The following is a 21480-nucleotide window of genomic DNA, read 5'->3' on the forward strand; positions in this document are numbered from 1 at the left end:
TAAAACTATGAACCTATTCCCAAAATAAACACAGAAAACTCTGCAGTTTTGGTTTAGATTTTAGACAGATTTGACACAAGCATCCTCAATTATACTGCAACCCACTTAATCAAAAGCTCTCTGCTCTGAGACTAAAAGTGGCATATAGTCTTTTGAAAAAGCTTCACTTCACCCCCAAAATTAATAAACCCTCAACATTGGTCCATCCAATAGAGAGACAGGCAGTTCTGGTGCCTATCACATAAGCAACACAATTTAGACTAATAATAACAAAAGGTAAGACAAATCAGATTCATAAGAATTTGGAGTAGGGTCAACTTCATTGGCAACAAAAAGGAATAGAGGGAATCATTTGTCATGACTTGAATCATATCGTGTCTGACATTTGTCAGACTGTTCACATTAAAACAACTGAAGAAACTTTTCCATAGGAACAATTTGCAAAAATGAACATCAGTACAGTAGAAGCAATTAGCAAGCTATCTTTTCAACTTATGGTAAAATAAAAAGTAGGATTTTTAAAATATCCATGTTCTTTTTGAGGAAGAGGTAGAGACCGTTGAAGGATTGCAATCCGTATAAAAACAATAGTAATAAAAAAATAGAGACAGAAATTTCCAGAAAGGCAGTATTCACTTCAGTTTAAAATTATATTGTTATTTTTCCATGGAACTGAACCACATTTTCTTACAATCTTGTATCTCAAAAACTTCTCTTGCTGATAGTTTTGTTGAAAACTATTTGTGTGAAATGTTCTGTTTTCAATAAATTGTTATTTTCTAACAAAATATTTTTGGCTGAAACATTTCTAACTGGCTTCACTTTTAAAATAATTTCTCAAGTGTAACATTTCATAAAGTCCAATGCCTTTCCTTACTTAAAAGGCTACATTATGTATTTTAAAAGATATCCACTCACTCCCATACTGGCACAAAATAAGCAACATTAGTGTTTCAACCTCTAAGTATGGAGGGTATTTTTCCTAAGTAATCTACTTCCACATGAAAGAAACAAATATAATCGTGATTTTAAGGTCTTTTCTATTCTACCTTGAAAACAGGATTAGAAACTACATCTCCAATAATCTTTAATCTCCATTTGATCACAGAAGACAGTGATACCCAAATAGCAAATATACAACTATCTTTACTAAGTAACTTCAATGCATCTAAATTACGTAGTTAAACAAATAGAATCCAGGCTGGATTCACCCCTGAAGTACACTTTACAGCCATAGCTGAAGGAAAGAAGTTAGGGCTGAAATGTCTGTAGGGGTGACAAATACACTCAGGAGGTGACAAGGGAGCAAGGGAAAGAGGGGAATAGTTTCTTTTTAAAAGGAAAACAAATCAAAAAAAAAAAGGAAAATCAAATTCCATACTGGCATAATTTTTAATTACAAAAGAAACTCATGAATCAAGAACAAAACAGCATTTGGTGTACTGTATTTATGCAACTGAAACTATGTATGCAAAGTGGGGTTTTTCCATGTATTAAATATTTTTTTCAAATTCCTACATAACGTAACTAATAAAAATATTTACTTTTACAAAGGGTCAAGTGGACAGAACATAATTCTCCCAGAAGGAAACCAGATGTTTAGTATCTTCAAAGCGATGTCCGTGCTGATAAAAGCAGTAGCTACTCTTTATTTTAGAAGTAGTTCTTGCTGAAGTTTCTTTTACTGAACAGCTATGTATCATGCTGCAATGAATATCTGCCTCAACAGAACAAGTATTTTTACATTATTAATAGGATTTTGGTTTGTGTGTAGTCATCAATGCATCAATACTCAAAAAGCTGTTTATAAAGCTATCTATAATCCTGCTTTAAGTCATGTATCGCATCTTTAGCTCAGGATGAAAGAAGCCATATCTGTTCCCAAAGTCAGAATTCCATAATAAAAACATTTTAGCAAACTTCTACATAGCAATTTGAATACATTAAGTCACGCAAATATTCAAGTGTTTCTCATGAATCATGCAAGAGGTGCAGAATAATATACCAATGCAGTGCTTAGAATTGCAAAACTCTCAAATTAACAGGTTACTATCTTTCTTAAAAGTTACCATAATGCATTAAGAGATCCATAAAATGGAATTTACAAAGACTTGAGCAAACAGATTTCAACTGATTCTGTGGATTTTTCCTATATTACTTGGCTGGTGACCAAAGAAGCGTGACCAGCAGGTCAAGGGAGGTGATTCTGCCCCTCAACTCTGCTCTCGGAGACCCCACCTGGAGTACTGAATCCAGCTCTGGGGTCCCCAGTACAAGACAGACATGGAGCTGTTGGAGAGAGTCCAGAGGAGGGCCATGAAGACGATCAGAGGGCTGGAGCACCTCTCCTATGAGGACAGGCTGAGAGAGTTGGGGTTGTTCAGCCTGGAGAAAAGAAGGCTCCAGGGAGACTTTATTGTGGTCTTCCAGTACCTAAAGGGGCCTACAGGAAAGATGGAGAGGGACTGTTTATCAGGGAGTGTAGTGATAGGACAATGGCCTTAAGCTGCAGGAGCGTCGATTTAGATTAGATGTTAGAAAGAAACTCTTTACTGTGAGGGTGGTGAGGCACTGGAACAGGTTGCCCAGAGAAGCTGTGGCTGCCCCATCCCTGGCAGTGTTCAAGGCCAGGTTGGATGGGGCTTTGGGCAACCTGGTCTAGTGGAGGCTGTACCTGCCTATGGCCAGGGTGTTGGAACTAGATGGTCTTTGAGGTCCCTTCCAACCCAAACCATTCCATGGTTCTATGAAATGTTTAAAAGGCTTTGGAGGCACGAACAGGGTCTCTGTGTATCTCACATAGAAAGTAAAAGGATTATTTAGTTGCTTAAGTTACCCTTAAACACACCGATGAAAAAAAAACAAAAAACACATGCACACAAAACAAAAACCCCCCCAAAAACCAAAAAAACCCGCTATACCAGCTTTACCACTAGAAAGACGGGGAAAAAACCTCACCAAAACCCACCAATTTAAAATTGTTTTTATGGCACCTGTTCTTCCATTTTTTGAAGTTTGATCTGATCAGGGAAAAGCAGCGATGACAGAAGTTTAACTCTATTTATGCTGGATAATTATGCAGTTGATTACTCCACATTGCCTGCAAATTCAGAGTGCAGGTAGAAATCAGATCAAAGGAAGGGTCACACTTTTGACACCAATTTTGCCAACACCATAAGGGCATATGTATCACTGGAGCATTAATTGTAACATGATGTATTTATGATATCATGAATTTTGTATTTAGCTATGCTGATGTTCACCTTCAGCACAGTCTATATCCTTGCTCATTTTCCCATCTCTAGTAGCCATGTGCATCTGTTATTTGAAAAACCTGTTTAGCTTACAGAAGGCTGTAAGCTTCCAGTTAAACAGCGTCTTATGAATGCAAAGTCGTACATCTCAACACCATCTTTATTAAATAATGGGGATCCTCTCTTAAGAGGGCAGGGACAGAGCAGTTCTCAGGACAGCAAGTGACAAGAAAGGGCTAAAAAAACCCACCAACCCAATTCTATCTGGTTTCATCAGAAACCCCCAAGAGAACAGCACTACCCAGTGCACTAACTTTAGTTAACCAGCTTCATCCAGGCTAAACATAAACACTATCAGTTTAAGTACCAAAATACTTAGTCTGTACAAAGAAATGCTGCAATTAAACACGATAAAAGCAAAAGGAAGGAACAAATACAAAGTAAGTGGTAAAGATTCAGATTTACACATCCCTTTCAATTAACGTTTTTCAAGTACCTTGTCTGGCAAGAGAGAACAAAAAGGTCCCCTGTAGGCACACTCAGGGTATGCACAGAGCACACGCCACTTTCACTCACTTCTTTGTAATACAGGAGTCAGAAAGAAAAAAAAAAATTGTGGAAAGATTGTGGCTGGTGTGATGCAAAGGACAAGCTGTGATGCACTCCACTACCATCCCGTACCAACTTCACCCAGCTGTTTACTGGCCTCCTAAACATTTCCCCCATACATCCATCTTCCCCACCTTCAAGTCCTCTTCTCCTCTCAGCCCAGACCCTTTCCTATACTTCATCATTCATCTGTCCCCAAAATGTCCCTCTCTGCGGCCTGTAAAGCCAGGTAAGGAGCTTCTCGTGCCTCCGTCCCCAGCCCCAGTCCCAGAGGGCAAGAGCACACCACAGAGCTCCCCAGCACTTCCGAGAGTTGCTCGATGTGTCGCAGCATAAAAGATGTTCAAGCAGGAGATAGACAATGATATCACAGACTTAGAAACTGCATCCTAGAAACTGTAGTAAAAGCTGTGTGAATGCTTCCACTTTTGGGTCCTTGGTATGAGTGCAAAATACTTCGTTTCCCTGCCTCACCAGCAGAAGCCATTTTTGGTGTGGTCTTTGAGTGTTCCACCTACAATACAGTGACTATAGTAGGAAGACAGGACTCATTACCTACGTCATGCAGTGAAATCACAGTACATCCCTGAAGTGTTTTGGGTGTTTTTTTTTGTAAAACACACTTAATTTAGAAAATACAAACAAGTCATTCTGTTCCGACGTGCAATTTGTTTTTCTGCTCTGGCTACACCTGTAAGAAAGAAACAATACTGTCACATGTCACCCATACCCCCTCTACTAACTGGTCCTGAACGGGGAGGGGGGAGTAGTCTTCAAGACAGTTTCACTGCTGTACAGGATGCTCACCAGAAAACAACAGATGTGCTATAATCACTACTGCCCATTCATTTCCTTTCTGTCAGAAAGAAAGCAGCAGTCATCAATTAAGAACCTCTATCTACTGGACACAAAAGGAAGTGTACACTTTTCCTTGGTCATTTGACCGTAACAACAGGAGATGGCAGCGGGAAAGGACTGACAACTCTAAGCAAGCATGGGGGGGAAGACAGGGGTGAGTGAACTTGTCTTTTTGGATGTTTTTAAAATAAAAATAAGATTTTATTTTTTTTATTCAACACCTTAATATACAAATGTTTAAGAAATAAATCACTGTCTACAGATTATACAAAATGCTAATTATATTATTCCTGAATTTGTCCAGACAATTCATTTAATCTTTTTCACAGCAGAAAATCCCAAACATGTGAACTGACAAGAGAATTAAGCAGCATCTGAAAACAGAGTTTTGTGAATTTAAAAAGCCTTTTTTTTAAATAGTGATCACAATTTTTACAAAACCGTTAGTCTAAATGTACTAAGTAGTAATAACTTTCAGTATGTCACTGGCATAAATTATTTGGATTAATTTAAGAAGTCTAGGCAGATTTGTGGATCCTTCTGATTACATTCATGGGTCAGCTTCATCACTCTGAAGTAGAACAACAGCTTTCATAAAACTGGCAACAACAGAAAACCCTAGAGATGCACTTTATATTATGTCTGTTTCAGTCTGACTACAATTAGCCACAAAGGGCTTGGGGGAAACATATCAAAAATTGCTAGCCCTAATTAAGGCATGAGGCCCTAATCTAGCATGCTAAATTAAACCCCGAATATTCCCATGGATATGGGACTGCTCTAAGAGCCTGGTAGGCGCTTCCCGCAATAGGAAAGCTTTTACAGGCCTTCGCATCGCAACTGAACCCCTATTTTTGCCCTGTACCTCTGCTCCATCGCATACCAAAAATAGAACCAACTTACAGAAAAGCTCACACGTGGGCATGCATCATTCCTCTCCACCCCCACACAGATTTGCAAGCCCTCATACCATTAAAGACATGGCCTAAACAAAGCAGCCAGTGATGCACAGATGCTCGAGGAATTTTTTTGTGTAGTGACTTTTAGTATAAACACACTGCATATCAAAACTCAGCCTGAATTGTTAGAACAAAGTGTATTGATCTGATGTTTCCTTCTCTGCTACAACAGATGTCATGATTTTAAGAGCTGTTGAAGCCCATTTTCATTCTTTCCAAAGATTAGCATATTCTAAACACCAACTTACTGACACAATTAAAAACAGACAATATTGTTATACAAGTCAGATGGATAACAGCAAAACATCCACAAATTTCATAAAATGTCTCCCCCCAGCACCCCCAAAAGTTTTTCAGAATGAAAATATTCTTAAAACCTCCAGATTTAAGTCTGGCACATGAAGCAAATTTGGCAAAATTACGGGTGGTATAGATTTAACATCCGTCCCTCAAAGCTACATCCCCCCAAACCATTAAGCTATTCTTTTTACAGAACACCACTCCTCATATTTTAGGTTTCTTCCTTTTTTCCCCCCATGAAATTCATTCCTTTCTAAATGCACTTTATCCAGTCCTTGAATGCCTTATCCCATTAGTTGATACATTCCCACACACACCAGTTTTGTTGATACAACAATTTTCTAAAGCACTTCACAGTGAATGCTTTCTGCCATGGATCCCAGAGAATCTTAGGAAATCCTCTGCCTCTTAGGACACATGCAGAAGCCATGTTATCTCAGCTTTCAGAAAAGAGGTTATTCGAGTCTGACGGTCTGGTTTAGCTTTTCTGTTCATCATAAAAAACACATTAAAATCACTCCAACTCAAAACCAAGGCCAAGCAGCACATTTGAAATGAAATCAAAATCAGGGAGAGGAGGAGGAATTTGTGCAAGTGATTGAGTTTCTAAGGTCACTAGGTAAATACTTCACATGCACTTGGATATGCACAAATTTCAAGCTAAATAATTTATTTTTATTTGCTGTGTGGAACCTGGGAGTGTACAGCCTGTCCACATTTGTGGATGAAAAAATACACTAGTAATTAACTATCAGCAAATAACACAGACAACTAGTGTATTGAATTTAGGTCACACCAATTATTTTTCTGTAATGTATCTTAAAACATGCAACCTTATTCAAATCTTGCTATTTTTAGAAAATATTGAAGAGGAATGTCTGATCTTCCCTCTCTCAGCCTCTGCAAAATGTTTTCCAACTTGCAGAAACTGTTCTCCCTTGGATCCAAAGGAAAGTAAGATCTCACTAATGTTTGTCAGATGTAAGCTTCAGCTGAATGCTATGCAATCCTGCTAATGTCTACCTATTCAAGCTATGCAATCTCAAAGCATTGGATCCAACACAAAGTTGCCATTTTCCTAAAATTTTATAAACATTTGAACACAATTGGATCATCGATATATACTGCAAAATTATGTTACAAGCCCCACTATCAGTAGGGTAAAGTAATAAATATTATTAATTAGTGGTCTAATACAGCATATTAGAATTCCTTCTGTAGGTCACAGAAGCCAGAGTGGCAATTAACATAATGTACTTTTTTAATGATTATTTTAAATTAATCCATGCTACACTGGTTTCAGCATTAGCACTGGAAGGAGTGAAGTAGGTTATTTTTAAGTCATTGAGTTCTTTCCAAATATCAGTGTCCGTGCTGTTACCCACAAAGCCCATCACTGAATGCCTGCTTTCTGCGGAGAGAAGAAAGGACTCCTTTGGGTTGGCACTAGGACTGAGGAGGAGAGGAGGGAGAAAGGGATCTTGCCTAAAGCCCTCTTCTTATTTAATATTTTCTGTGGAGTCTTCTGCCAGCCCTATCGTGAAGGCTTCTGGAATGTCAATTTGTTTCAAATAATCAAATAACTGAAATCAGTTATTACAATCAAGTCACATTTTCATTGCATCTAAATCTGGTTTTCCTATGCTCTCAAGTTCCGCAGGTCCCCCAAGACTTTCAGGTAGTGAGAGTATGTAAACAAAATTAAACCCCTAAAAAAATAAACTATGAAAGATCAATTTCTTCTCAAAATGACATACAGCAAGGTAGGAAATCTCAGGAAACACAGAAGTCCCAGATCTCCCCAACCCCACGGAGAGACCATTGCTGCTCCATGAAAGTTGCACTTCTACCTCCAACAGGACGGAATCAAGCAGCCAAACACAACTTCAGCTACAGATCTTTAGCAAAACTTCAGTTACAGAAACAGGTGCTAAAACTGAAGACTTAGCCTCCCCTAACTGCGTAGGTGCCCCAAAATTTTAATTTAATTAGCATAAAACCCCACTAGCGTGCACATCAAGAAAACCCACCGTCTTGGCTAACCAACATTTCAAGTCTGTACAGTGCAGTGACCTATTGCAGATTTGCATACTAAGCAGTCTCATGGTTACTTGACGTACGTTCACTGAACACCAACGGTAATCACCTCAGCCAGAGGCACAGCAAACATCATCTCTTATTTAAAAAAACCTAAAAGTTAAAATAATAATTAAAAAAATTTACCTGGTAGAGTACTCGCCAAATAAATCACTGTTAGATTAGGCAAAGCAGAGTTACTTTTCCTCTCCTCTGTTGAATCTCTGGCATTCTGCAGAAAGGAGGTTAGAAATTATGGAATCAGACAAAGGATGAAAGACAGCACAACGGCTGTGCTCCCCCCGGTTTATGCCCTCCAAGCCACGCTCGCCGTACTGCTGCCCATTCTGCCTTAAAGAGTAGCCAAATAAAACAAAGCATGGGCTGAACCTGGTTTTGACAGGCTAAAGGGTCAGATTTTTAATAGGAATTAGACACTAATGTGATTCTGAAAATCCCATTAAGAGTCTTACCACCTCTGCGAGTGCCTACCTACATATCTTTAAAAACGTAGAGCAGGCGGTTTGTCTATGGTTGCGTTGTAAGTCTGTGGCAGAGCAGGGAAGTTCCCGTTGGGTTCTCAAGCTCTAAACCCCAAAAGCTTCAGGCCATGCTCCTTCTGGAAATTGTTAGCACTGATTTTAAACTTAATTATCTTTAATGCCTGGAAATCTCTATCCCAAATGAACCCTTGCTTTCCTGGTGAGCAACAGAAGGACACATCTCTAGCTGTTAAAGCAAATCAGAGCCACAGGTCACTTTCTGAGATCCGTCTGGTACCTGCATCTGATCTAGATATTTTCACAAGGTCAAAGAACGATAAATACCCAAACAAAAATATTGTTTCTTCTACCACTTCACGAAAAGCAGCTATTTTGATACAACTGTGGTGCAGCTTTTTCTAGCAAAACTTATTGACCTACCCTTGAAGCCTAAAAAATGCAGGATTCTTGATTTAACAAGGGAAAGAAGCAATATCCTTTGCTAAATTTGTAACCATTCCCAGCTTCAGAACATCAACTAGGAACTGAACAAGGATACCTTTTTTATGATTTTCATTTCTCTAAGCCATTACTTTACGTTAGCCTGTTCTAGAGGACCCCAAGATTAATTTACCTCTCCTTCTTGGCTCTTTCTGTGCTACGGACTCAGCCAAAGGGGACAGTGAAGAATCCACAGAAACCAAAATCAAATGTTCTTGCTCTGAACTTTCAAGAAGCTATTGAATGCAAGACAGGATTCTTTTTTTTTCTTCTTTTTTTATATCACCATAAGGCCTGTTTATATACTTGGAGTGGAAACAGTGCACATTCAGCTGCAATTGATTTCCTGTATGGCAAAATACCTCAGGCATTCAGCTGGCTGGGAACACTGCAGAGGTCTCTTACCATCACCAGTTTTTTGAGACCAGGAAGCTCTGCCCCATGCTTGTTCTTACGCCAGAATAAATAGAGTCCCTGCTGAGCGTCCAAGTTAATTTGGTCTAGGGGAACCAAACCATAAACAGGCAAGATTTTATATTTCAAAAATCCATTTTAAAAAAATATTGGTCTACTTTCAACTTCAACAGTAATACAATCAATTCAATCTTGCTAATGTGGCATAATGTTCATCTACCGATGTTTTTTTAAATACAAGAACTACTCCACTTGAGAGTTGGGGGTTTTTGTAAATGAAAAAAATCCAGTTGTTATATTTACAGCAACTAATCAATGCTACAAGGCAATTTCACAGATTAAGAGAGTGTATTTTTTCCCTTTTGATATCACTGAGTGACAATTATAACAACAGTTTCATTTACTGCCTTTTTTTTTTTCCTGTTCATAACTAAATTCATAGAATAGCCTCCACTAACATTTCTATGAATCTGAAGAAGGAAATCCACGAGTAATCTTACCAGGTTCCTGTGATTAGACTGTAACAGTTGTAACATTCAAATGCCCAACCACCTGACTGTACCTCAGATTGTAAATTAAGCGAAACAAAAATACAGAGTAAGCTGTAATTGACATCCTACTTTCCATTTAGTTCATGCAAGTTTCCTTAGTCTCAAATCCTCCACAGGCAGAGGACTCCATTTCAACTGCTAGAGAAAGTCGTTTCTAAGAACCCTAGAAAAAGACAGACTGGCAACACAACCACAACCATTTAGATGTACACACATATACACGTGTGTGTGTGTATGTATACATATGTATGTATATATATATAAATAATATATGTGTGTACAAATAAATGAAAATCAGGAAGCCAGACAAACTTGAAGAGCCTAAACTTTTTATAGGGGCACTCTTGTTTGAGAGAAGTTTCATCAATAACAGCTTCTTAGTTCCAGAGTAAAATTATTGCCCTAAAGCCAAGAGATATTCTCTAACTCCCAGAGCACCCAACGGCCTTCCAAAGCTTTTGGATCGATGACTTCAGGCAGGGTCCTACAGACACACCCAAATCAACCAAAGCACAAGCTGTTGGACACTACAGAGTCGTCTTCTATCAATCACCTTTAACTTTTTCAAGAAAGTTTTCTACAGATCTTACTATTATCATACTATATAACAGAACAATCCGTAAGGAAAATAAATTTTTTTCATCCTGTGAATTTTTTGACCAATTTGGCTGAAGACGGTTTATTCCTCAAACATCAATGTAATAATATTGCACACTTTCGGGCTAGAAACACTATCAAAGAAATCACGTGCATCTCCGCTTACAGAAATTGATTAACCAATATACTGTCATTGGTCCTACAATTTCTATTTCACCTTTAAAAAAATCTGCATGTTTTAAAATAGCCTTAGTTATTCTAGAAATATATCACAATTATTAATAAAAAAGCTTTGCATTCTTAATCACTTTTAGAAAATACATAGGATTAAAGCATCAAGCAAGTAGCAGTTTAAGCAGCAAAAATCCCAAAGAAACCTACATTCAAATATTTAAGTTGACCTGAACCATAATGACTGGCTGTCCTATGAAAAACATTCTAGCAGAGAGTTCACTGTAATGTTGAATGAAAAGCCCAGAAACTTGAAAACTATCTTTCAAAACTCAGTAAAATCAAGGTTCTCTTTCTGGATATACTGTACATGGGAGGCAACCAAAACAATCTTCAGTAACAGGAAGGGTGGATTACATTATTCTCTAAAGAGTCTTTCAGATCACCTTCACCTCAGTTTTCCTAAAAAGTGACACACAACCCCTCCACGCTACACACTAACAGTCCTGGACTAAGATGCTTGGTGAAAGTCTAACATTATCACTTTATTCCAATAAAGTGGCTCCTTCAAATCATGGGTTTGAGTTTTGAAATCTCGGCTTTTTAAGCATTTTGCTACTCTGTTTCTGCTAGAGGAAAAGACTAAAATAAGCCAAAGCCACTCAACTCTATACAATTGTGTTCCATAAATTTACACGTGGGAATCTGCTTAAATTACAAGTAGGGTATCAAGACATTTGTTCCATTCATTGTCACCCCTGCTCTTGTTATGGTCCCCAACCATACTAAATCACATCCAGACACTCCATCCTTACAACTTGGATCATATTGTATATTTGAAATAATAAAATGGTGTCAACATATACCGTAGTATTTTAAAACAAATACTCTTGCCAAACAATTCCACATACTGATCCACTAAGAAAAGCTGAGAATAAAACTCTTAGTAGAAGTTCACATGTTAGACAGCCAACCACTGTGCACCTTTAATCACCAGTGACAAGGACTAAAGAAAGAATTTATTTGACATGATTTTTACTGAATTACGTGCAAGTACTTAAAGCTCAACTTTTCTGGCCAAGGGAAGCGGCTTGTCTATTACAGCATCAAGGGAAGGCCACATACTGTAGCACCTTCTCATTGCGTGACGTAACTGTGATGAACAGACAGATGTGCTGCATCCCAAGGAAATGGATTTATTCCACATGCAATCAGCTAAGCGCTTTCCCAGATGCACTGAGCTAACTTCACGGGCTAAGTACACGCAGCGCTCCTACAGTTTCCTTCACTACCCATTCACAACAGTGAACACCATGAAGGCTGAGTTGCATGAGGTCCAACAGCTAAGAGTGAATCTTTGCTAGAACTCCTCCAGACCATCCCTGGTATGACCTCAAACTGTCCTCAGGAAAGAAGGCAGTGTTGGGCAAGTATGGGCATAGACAAATAACTTTAACCCAGGTACCAGAACTAATCACCTGATGACATGACTCAATGCTTATAATTAACAAATAAGAGAAACAAACCCAGTGCATTTTTCTGAAATTGTCAGAAGACAGGCATCACCAAACCTTCATTAAAATGAAAAAGGATTCTTCATGCAGCACAGGCATTGATTTAAAGAAGAGCAAAAGGAAAAAAAGAACCATACAGTGGGCAGACTTCTCATCACTACAACACAGTGGCAATGAAGAGGCATTCCGATGGCCCTGGCACCCGTACTGCTCCGGAAGCTCAGATAGATGCATGATGCACACAGCCCGGGTGCACAGATGAATCTGTTGGGTGTGTCTGGAAGCACTGTCTCCTAAAGACGAAAGAGATTAGAAAGCAACAGATCTTCAGTGACAAAGGCTGATGACCAGCTTTTCTTCTGAAGACAGCAAACCAGATAGCTGTAGTTTTGTTTTTCCAGAATTCTTCCTTGAAAAGCAGACATAGCTCCTATCCTATCCAAACAGCATGCAGTGGTATGCAGAAGAAATCCTTTCTCCTCCATACCCTACCTGTGCATATCATAGGTCCCATCACATCAAAGCTTCACCAACAAAGGGCAGAAGATAAATGCCTATTCTTCTTTGACTTAGTGGGCATCGGAGTCCATTGCCTACGTTGCGCTCTGGATGAACTGCTTTGGAGGGGCCCGAGGGGTGCAAGAGCCAAATCTGTTGGGTGTTTGACACCAGGGGTGCTTTATTGACAGGACCCTCTGCTGCAGCGCTGCAGGAAGAACCTCTTCGATGCAGTTTCTTTCAGATCTGCATCGTGTATGGGAGCAGCAGGATGGCTTGGCTGTGAGACTGAAGAACTCGGGGGGCATTGTTGGCATGTACAGCCATGACCAAAGAAGCAAGCACGCCTGTGTTGGTAACAGGCCACAGCTACCAGAAGAGGTGACACTGCAGGTGAAGTGGGAAAGTGCAAACTGCAGTAATGGAGATCACCAGGCTGAGCCACCACGGAGGAGATCAGCTCTAAACTCTGCTCAGCATGGCTTGTGCCTTAGCAAACAACTCTGTCCTTCACACAGAAAGAAGGATGGGGTTTTCTTGATGCTCTATTCTGCATTTCACCACTGGCAGACTTTATGAAAGAGGAAAGTAATTCCTGAAAGGAAGGTCTGCAGAAAGCCTGGTCCTTTTCAACTGAAAAATTTGCCTAGCACTAACTCTCCTAGCATACAGACATCTCTGACACCAGTTTAGGAACAATGTCATCTAAAGCATGCCAAGATACTGCCCTATAAATCAGAAAGAAACCTTGGAGATTAAACCATTATTGATGCCCTCAGGAATTACTATCTTTCACTTAATAACAGATCACAGAATTCTACAGTGGCTTACCAAAAAGCCTATACTCCGCCTGATACTTGGTGCTGCAGGTAGGTGTTCAGAAGGTAAGTTTAATGGCTTTCCCCTGGAAATCTGGGAAAAACTCACTAAGTTAAACGAGTTCAAGCTCAGGAGAAGGAGATAGTGGAGATGATACCCTATCACAAGACAGTAGAGACTTCACAGGATAACCAACCTGATAAGGCAAGGATTGTAAAAGGCCAGTGAGGAGTGCGGGGAGTTAGCCTGTCTGCCTGCAGGACAGAGACAGCAACCTCCTCAGGCAGCAGGAGCACAAAATGACCAAGATATAAATCTCTTATTTGATCTGACTTCAGACTCGTCTAACATGAGACAGAACTGACAATTATCAGAGAAGACTGACAGAAAGGAGAGATTACAAACTTCGTATGCTGGCATGAGGGAAGGCATGCTGTCTCTCCAAATTCAATAATGATTCATTGTTAAATACCTCTTTGTCTACCATTCAAATAAGTTAAGACTGCCAATTCTTCAGAGAAATTAGTGTTTCTGCAATGGGCTGAAGTCTATGATGACATCACTCAGACACTGAGGTATGACAGTCCTTTGAGCAACCTCACAAGGTATGTTATCAGGATAATGAGAAGGAACTGAAAAGTAAACACTGACACAGCTTGAAACACGCTTTAGTGTGAAGCATGCTAATCTCAGCAGCACTAAGCCTGCTTGCAAGCTAAAATTCTGCTGATATTAACTTGGTTGCAGTTTAACCAGTAAGTGGAAAGCTTTGTGCCTACTGAAGTGATAAGAAGATTACAGACTTGCATAGTAAGTAGTTCTTCCTTTTACCCATCTATTTTCAATTTATTTTTTTTTTAAACAAAGAAGGAACTGTAATTTTTCCTTCATATCAGGTATTAAGGACACAAAGCACGATGTTACTTTAGATTGAAGTACCACAGATCAGTGGCAGCAGCAGAAAGCAAGTAGTTCTGCCACTGTATTTCTGAAACACACTGGGACCTCAACTATGAGCCTGGACTTACTGGGACTGGTAATCCAAATACAAAAAAAAAAACAACACACACCCCACCCACAAAAAACCACCCCAAAAACCCAAAACCAACCAACCAAAAACCAAAACAGCAAGTTGATACTGGTATGTAGAAATCACAACAAAGCTGCAGCAGACACTGTATCTAATCTTAGAGGAAATGCAGGGGGGGTAAGCATTGGTAAATAACAAATAAGAGTTTACAGGTTAATGAGGAAAACTTGCCTGTGTTTACAGATAACCCCACCTAACACAAGCGGAAGCATGGGAGAAAGCACAAGCGCTACAGCCTATGCACTAAATCCAGGAGGTAGAGACTACTCCTGTGGGCTGACAAAAGACAGAAGCTGACCTTGAAGCCCACGCTCAGATGACAACACTGAAAGATGCCAACCTTGACCATGAAAGGAAGCTGGCTGTTGCACTGTCCCTGACAGTGCTCCTTAAGGCAATTTAAACAGCTTTCTCTTTCTTGAGCTAGGTATCAAGGTTTTATCTACAACAGCTCTGAGTAAGCAACTGGAAGGTGATTCAATCACTGTTCCTGTGACACCCTTTTTACCTCTGCTCAGTTCTTCCCATGAGAGGATGAATACATCCTATCAGCAGAAAACATTAGCTGAATGACACTAATGCCTGGGGTGTGATCCTGAAATGTCTGAAATGATATTTACGTTCAAATAGTTCAATGTTAACATCCATTAAGTTAGGTTTTAAAACATGTGGGCAGGGCTCACATGCAAGTTTCTACAGAACGCACGCTTACAGGAAGAGGCTTGGCACCGCTTGTACTCTGAAACTCAATGACAGAGCAGGCAAGCAAGGCTTAAAGGATTCAAAGATAATTAGCACTGCTTTAGAGTCACAAGTTTGCATGGGAAACAGCTGCCAGCCCAAGATATCCCTGTTCACTACACTCACAAAGCACATGTGCAGCTTTCACGAGCATAGCCACCCATGGTCCCATCGAGGACTAGGAAGCAGGACCAGTGGAACTTACGCTGCAGAAGGAAGGAAGAAAGAAAACAAGTCATATGCATCAACTCTCTCTTCTAGACAAATTTTTAAACCAACACCTTCCTTTGTGTTTTCACAGCAATGCTCTGTATCATGATTAGTGAGAACATAGGCAGTGACCACCCCCAGATTCATTCAAGTCCTTCCGAGGGCACCCCAGTCAGCAGCTGACAGTGGTTTAAAGCAGCTTGTAATTTTGCTTGGACAGCTGCTTCTTTCAGGCCTCCTTGATAAGTATCAGTAGCTTTTCCCTCCATTTCCTTCCCCAGTCCACCCTGACTAGGCCCCTTTCTTTTCCTGCACTTCTAATCATATTTGCAGTTAAACCTATTTTAGGCCAAGTTCATATAAACTCGACTTGGCGAATCAAACTAGATAGACCTATTTGATACAACAACCACAACTAAAAAGAAAAAAATTAATTATATCCTTAAAATGACTCAAGAAACTTTTAACACTATAAGACAGTTTGTCACACACACACTCCTTCAGAAATTAACACAAACAGCCCTTGCTGAAACTTGAAGTCATTATTTAATCAGTTCACATCCATCTCTTGTATTCTTAACCACGTACATAAAAGGCTCCCTGTACTTCCAATGAGCTGTTGCCACTGCACTGCTGATGTGTCTAAGACTGACTTTACCTCTTCACTCGCTCTGCTCGCTCCTGTTCCCCCCTCGGTTTTGTGGTTCCACTCACTCAGATGTGTGATGTTTTTCTAAAGCCCCACATCTTGGAGCCATGACACCTTGTGGGAATCTCAGTTCTTCTTTCAAAAGAGAAGTTTCTATGCAATACAGTTATAACAAAAGAACTGGAAAATATGACTTTAATAGGCTTAAAAATCAAAAAGAACTGAAAAATATTACAAGATGATAACAGTTAATAAACCAAACACGCAAGTTTGGTAAGTCTGAGCCATGACTGGGGTGGGGAGGACACTGTTTGGGACTGGTGATGCAGCACAACTCTTCAGGTGGTTTTGGTTAGTCTCCCAGAATGAGAGGCTTAATCTGCTATTAAATGAGCAGCTATTAAAAATGCTTTGAAAAGCCTCTTTAAAAAAAAAGAAGGGGGGGGGGGGCAGACAGACACAACTATAGGTTCCATGTCTTCTGCATTTTCAGTTTACAATAACACTTTCTTCCACTTTTTTCTTCATTGCCAGTCCTACAAACTAAAACTCTTTCTGTGTAACCACAGTAATGCAGGTTCTCAAAACAAAGCATTCAGACACTCCACTTTGCTGAGGGCTGCAATAATTCTTTCCCCCCCCCCCCCTCAACACTACAAAAGCAAAATGCTGTTTAGAGTAAGTAGTGGTAAGACATCTTCATTGTCCTCACAAGCAAAAATTCCAGCTCATTGTAAGAGGACCGCCATATATAATCACAACTACTCCAAATGTCTTCAGCAGACATTATGTTACTAACTTGCATTTTTTCATCTGCCATTATTCTATCTTCTGTTATATATTCTAGCTAAAAATCTGTGCACTACACTTGGCCTCTAAAAAATTTATGGCAAAGTAACTTAAAGCCATAACTAATTTAACGTGTCAATAAAATGTTTCTTTAACACAGCAATCATCCTTCTCAACGCACGGCTGAATACAAAAGGGAATGCACATTAGATTAATTCCTTTGTACTAGCTTATAACTGCCACAGCTTTATAGCTGTCTAATCTGAGAAATGCTTCTAATCAGGTCGTGCAAATGGCTCCCTTTATCATCAGATTGGATGTTTTAATTACTTCCTGACCCAGCTCATCTGACCCCATGGACTTGGGGTACATGACAGGGCCATGCTGAGCACCATCTCCAACTGCCACCCAGCAACATTGGCGCCTCTCCTCTTCACGACCCCATGCTCCAAACACCGGGAACCGCAGCTCTGGCTTGGCTGGAGAGAGACTTAGTGGTGCCCAACAATTGCTGGAGTGGCAAGTGAGCATGAAGGAAACAAATAGAAAATAAAAAATCAACAGCTGAATGAGTCTTCGGCATACTTTAATAAATGTGCTAAATATCTGTTAAAAGATTGTTATTTGGGACTTCATAAAAAAAAAAAAAGATAAAACCAAAAACCTGTCCATTCCGAGTTCACATATTTTGTAGTATCCTTCTCTTTGAATTGTTTTGGTTTGAGGATGGTCTTTTTTAAAAACAAAGGGCACACTTAAATTTTAGAGATGACACCTCTGCAAAAAACTTTGGGTTTTTTAATAACAGTATCTCAGGCTAATCTGTGGAAGTATTCTTCAAAATTACTAACAGCAGATTTCGTAACTGTGTTCTTGTTAGCCCTCTCTTTGGGTTGATCCAAAAAGTACTCACCAGAGCCTACAAGTTGTATGAGTGATGCTATCGCAGAGCTTTGGCTATCCCCGTTACCAATAATCTTTTCGGTAAGGTAAAATGACAGAAGCCACTATCACAATTACAGTTCTGTTAGTGTTATATGATTAGAGAAAACAGATCAGCTTTGCACCGCAGAGTTTGCATTCAAAGATAATAAAGCACTACTTCAAGTATGAGACTTCATCAGTTGCCATAATCCTATCTAGTTAGCAGGGCTTTAAAAGCCTTTCCTGAATTGGAGCCAAGAAATCGCAAGCATAAGAAAGGCAGAGGACAACAGGTATACAACAATCCAAACAAACATGCACGAGGAAGCTTTCAAACATGCACGCTACTCCAAATGACTTAGCAAAAATACTAACACCAGTGCCATATGAAAAATTGCATCAGTGAAAGGCTCAACCATACCAACCTAAACAGATAACAGCAGCAAGAAGTACCGCAAAGTCATGACTTGCCTAAATTACTTATTAAACGAGTAAGCAGATATTTTCACTTCCCTTCTAGCTTTAACCTTTTAGGTCACAACAAAGGTTTAAAATAAAATAAAAATAAAAACAAAACACAACCTCATTAAGAAAAAAACACACACACAAAAAAACCACAAACACCAAACATACCCCACAAAAAAACACCACCACCACACCATACAGAAAGGTACCAAGAGCTCAGGAGGTTAGCTCCAAACATTTTCTACCAGGCACAGTTTATTCCAAGGCCTCGCAACCAATCACTTTAGGCCCAAAGTATGTCTTTGGATAGTTAACTTGTATTCTCACATCCTGCCCAAGGAAGAAGGAGAACACATTAGCAGATGTCCTGAAATCGTAAGAGCTGCCAACAAACTAAGTTCGCTACTTGAAGATTTCCAAAGCTGCGCATTCTTAACATCCACCCTCACTTACAAATCAAGTCAACGCTGCCTCTGCAAGATGTTACCAAGTAAGACTATAAATTACAAAGCAATTTGACTACACAATTATTTGCCCTTCTTTTTCTTTTTTTGAAAATCCTAAGTAAAACAACAAGAAAAATGACACATTAGCACCAGTGTTAGAATCCTAACATGCCTTTGCAGGGATGCACTCAGTCGTACAGCCACAGGTTGACACTGTGTACCTAGGGCTCTCTAGGTCTGTGAGGAAAAAGCCAGCATTCCCATAAATGAACACATGTAAGACAGAACCGTTTACTGGAGTTCTCTGCATCATTTCTAGGTTGCCAACTGAGAACACAGGAGCAGAAGAGAATCAAAGTTTAATAGCTAAGCATCTGCATGGACCTGAGAACAATGCCAATATTCATCAAGAGGTCAATCTCAAACTGCCATCTCATATTTTCAAGACAAGCACTCTATTAATACATTTTCTAACCTTAGCATAACTCTTATGTTTTTATCTCAAAGCATGCACACATTGGTAAAGAGTTCCCAAAATTATGCCAACTACGTGCCACACACACCAAAAAGAAAAAACCAACCCCCAAAAAACATTTAAAAATAAATCTCAAGGAAGCTATATATTGTGCCTTGCCAACCACAGTGAATTATACAGCCAGGAGCTGCTACAGCCAGATTTAGCTTTGCACAAGCTAACAGGATTCCTTTATAAATTTAGCTAGAGGCACGGGCAACAAACGCTCGTGGAAATTTGAACCGCAACTCTCCAGCAGCAAAGATTGCTCCCTCCAAGAACGAAACAGTAGCAAAAGCAGACTATTAGTAGGCTCTTATTACACAGCTTTCAAAACACCTATAAGTCATCAGGCTCTCTAGGCAGCGTTATTAAATTGCTGAAGTACCAGCAAACATTAAAAGAAAAAAAGCACGGCCACAGCTGTTTCTGAGCCTGCCAATTAATAATTAAAGGAGGAAAAAAGCCAACTAAAGAGAGACCATATTGGAAGCCAGCTGAACTACAGCTAAGTTTGTTTCAAGCCCCTTTCCCTCACACTCGGGGCACTGCGGCTTGCGAAGAAGGAAGGAAAGGAGTGTCTCAGGTCTGTCAACGCACCCGGAGGATGAGCTCTGAAGCGCTTCTCCTTCAACAAGGGGGACAAGGACTGGGACACGCAACCCAACACGCAAAGTAGGGAAAAGGCGAGGGCGGGAGATGGGGAAACACATCCAGGGTCCCACAGGACAGCAGGACACTGCTCTGCCCCGACTGCCTCTCCCTCTTCTTCCCTTCCCAGAATAAACGCTCCTGCTACTTAACGATAAGATCAATCATATTTTTATAACCCGCTTGAGGACACGCTTATCAGAATCCAATTAACGTTACTTTGAAACACCAAAAATTGACGGCTTTTTTGCAACAGAGCTTTCCTGAAGACACGGGTTTGCTAAAGCATCTGCACAGAACCCGAAACGCTGTGCAAGTTTTATCATATGTTAAAAGAAACACCTCCTCCCTCCCCAAAAAGACTCGAAGGAATCTTCAGACCTCGGCTGAGCCCCGAGCGCAGCAAACACGGCGCAGCCCAGGCGTGCACAGGCTGCCCCTCTGCTCCGGCGGAGCGGCCGAACACAAAGCACTTCGGTCGGCAAAGCCAACAGCAGCCAGTCGCCGCCGCAGCCCCGGTGAAAGCCCGGCGCACGGTGCCTGCTACCGCCGGCTGCCCGTGGCGGGGAAGAGGAGCGAGGGGCGGCGGGGCTCGCACAAAGGCTGCGGACACAATACGCCCGCTCCCCCGGGCCGCGAGCTGGGGGCCGCCGTGCCGTGCCCGGGTGGTCTCAGGGCGTTGCAGGGCACCGGGTACCTCACCGACTACGCCGGGCCGGGCCGAAGCCGCCGCCCCCTCCCCGGCGCGCCCCGCGCGAACAAAGCCCCAGCGCTCACCGGCAGCAGCCTCTCGCCGTCCTCTGCCCTCGCACACCCGCTCCTCCTCCCGTTTAAAATCCAGGCGCAGAGGTACGGGCCGAGGAGCGCGGGAGGTTATCCCCCCTCCCCGCAACTCATTCAGCAGCGGCAGCGCCGGGTGGCCTCTTCGCAGCGCCAGCGGCCGCGCCCCGGCTCCGTCCGTGCGCTGGGGCTCCGGGCAGCGGTTTAATCTCCAAACTTCCTCCTCCTCCCGTCCGAGCAGGGGAGTCTGTGAAACTCCCCTCCTCCATGCAGCTCCCGCAGCCGAGCCGCTGCCTCAGCCCCTCCCCAGGGAGGCCCGGCCCGGCCCCGGGCTGCAGTTGACTCCGCTCCCCTTCTCCTCCTCCTCCTCCCCCGGAGGCTGGGAAAGGGGGGGGAAGAGAGATTAACCACCCGGACTTGTCTCTGGAGCCGAGTCAAAGAGAGCAGTCGGATTACAGCCCCGGAAAGAAGGGAAGAAAAAAAAAAAACAAAACCAAAAAACCCACCAGCTACTGTTTTCACGCAGGGAGCAAGAGCTCGGCTTTCCTGCCCTCCCTCTGCTGTCAGGGCACCTCATGCCGCCCCGGCTGGGAACCCCATCCCCGCCTCGCCGAGCTC

The 21480-nt window shown here is 41.2% G+C and overlaps 1 protein-coding gene across 2 annotated transcripts in view; it reads right to left on the minus strand.

Moving 5' to 3' along the window:
- PLEKHG1 (pleckstrin homology and RhoGEF domain containing G1) overlaps positions 1-21183 on the minus strand; it is a 136045-nt gene extending 114862 nt beyond the window's left edge. Inside the window, exons 1-2 of one of the 2 annotated variants that reach the window (XM_075748416.1) lie at positions 20860-21183; positions 8204-8288 (exon numbers count right to left, since the gene is read on the minus strand). The gene's annotated coding sequence lies outside the window, so the exon portion shown is untranslated. The remainder of the gene's footprint in view (positions 1-8203; positions 8289-20859) is intronic. The other variant, XM_075748417.1, reaches the window with a different exon arrangement.
- Between the last annotated feature and the right edge of the window lie 297 nt (positions 21184-21480).

The sequence above is a fragment of the Balearica regulorum genome, chromosome 3 (genome assembly GCF_011004875.1).
Source record: "Balearica regulorum gibbericeps isolate bBalReg1 chromosome 3, bBalReg1.pri, whole genome shotgun sequence".
NCBI lineage: Eukaryota > Metazoa > Chordata > Aves > Gruiformes > Gruidae > Balearica > Balearica regulorum.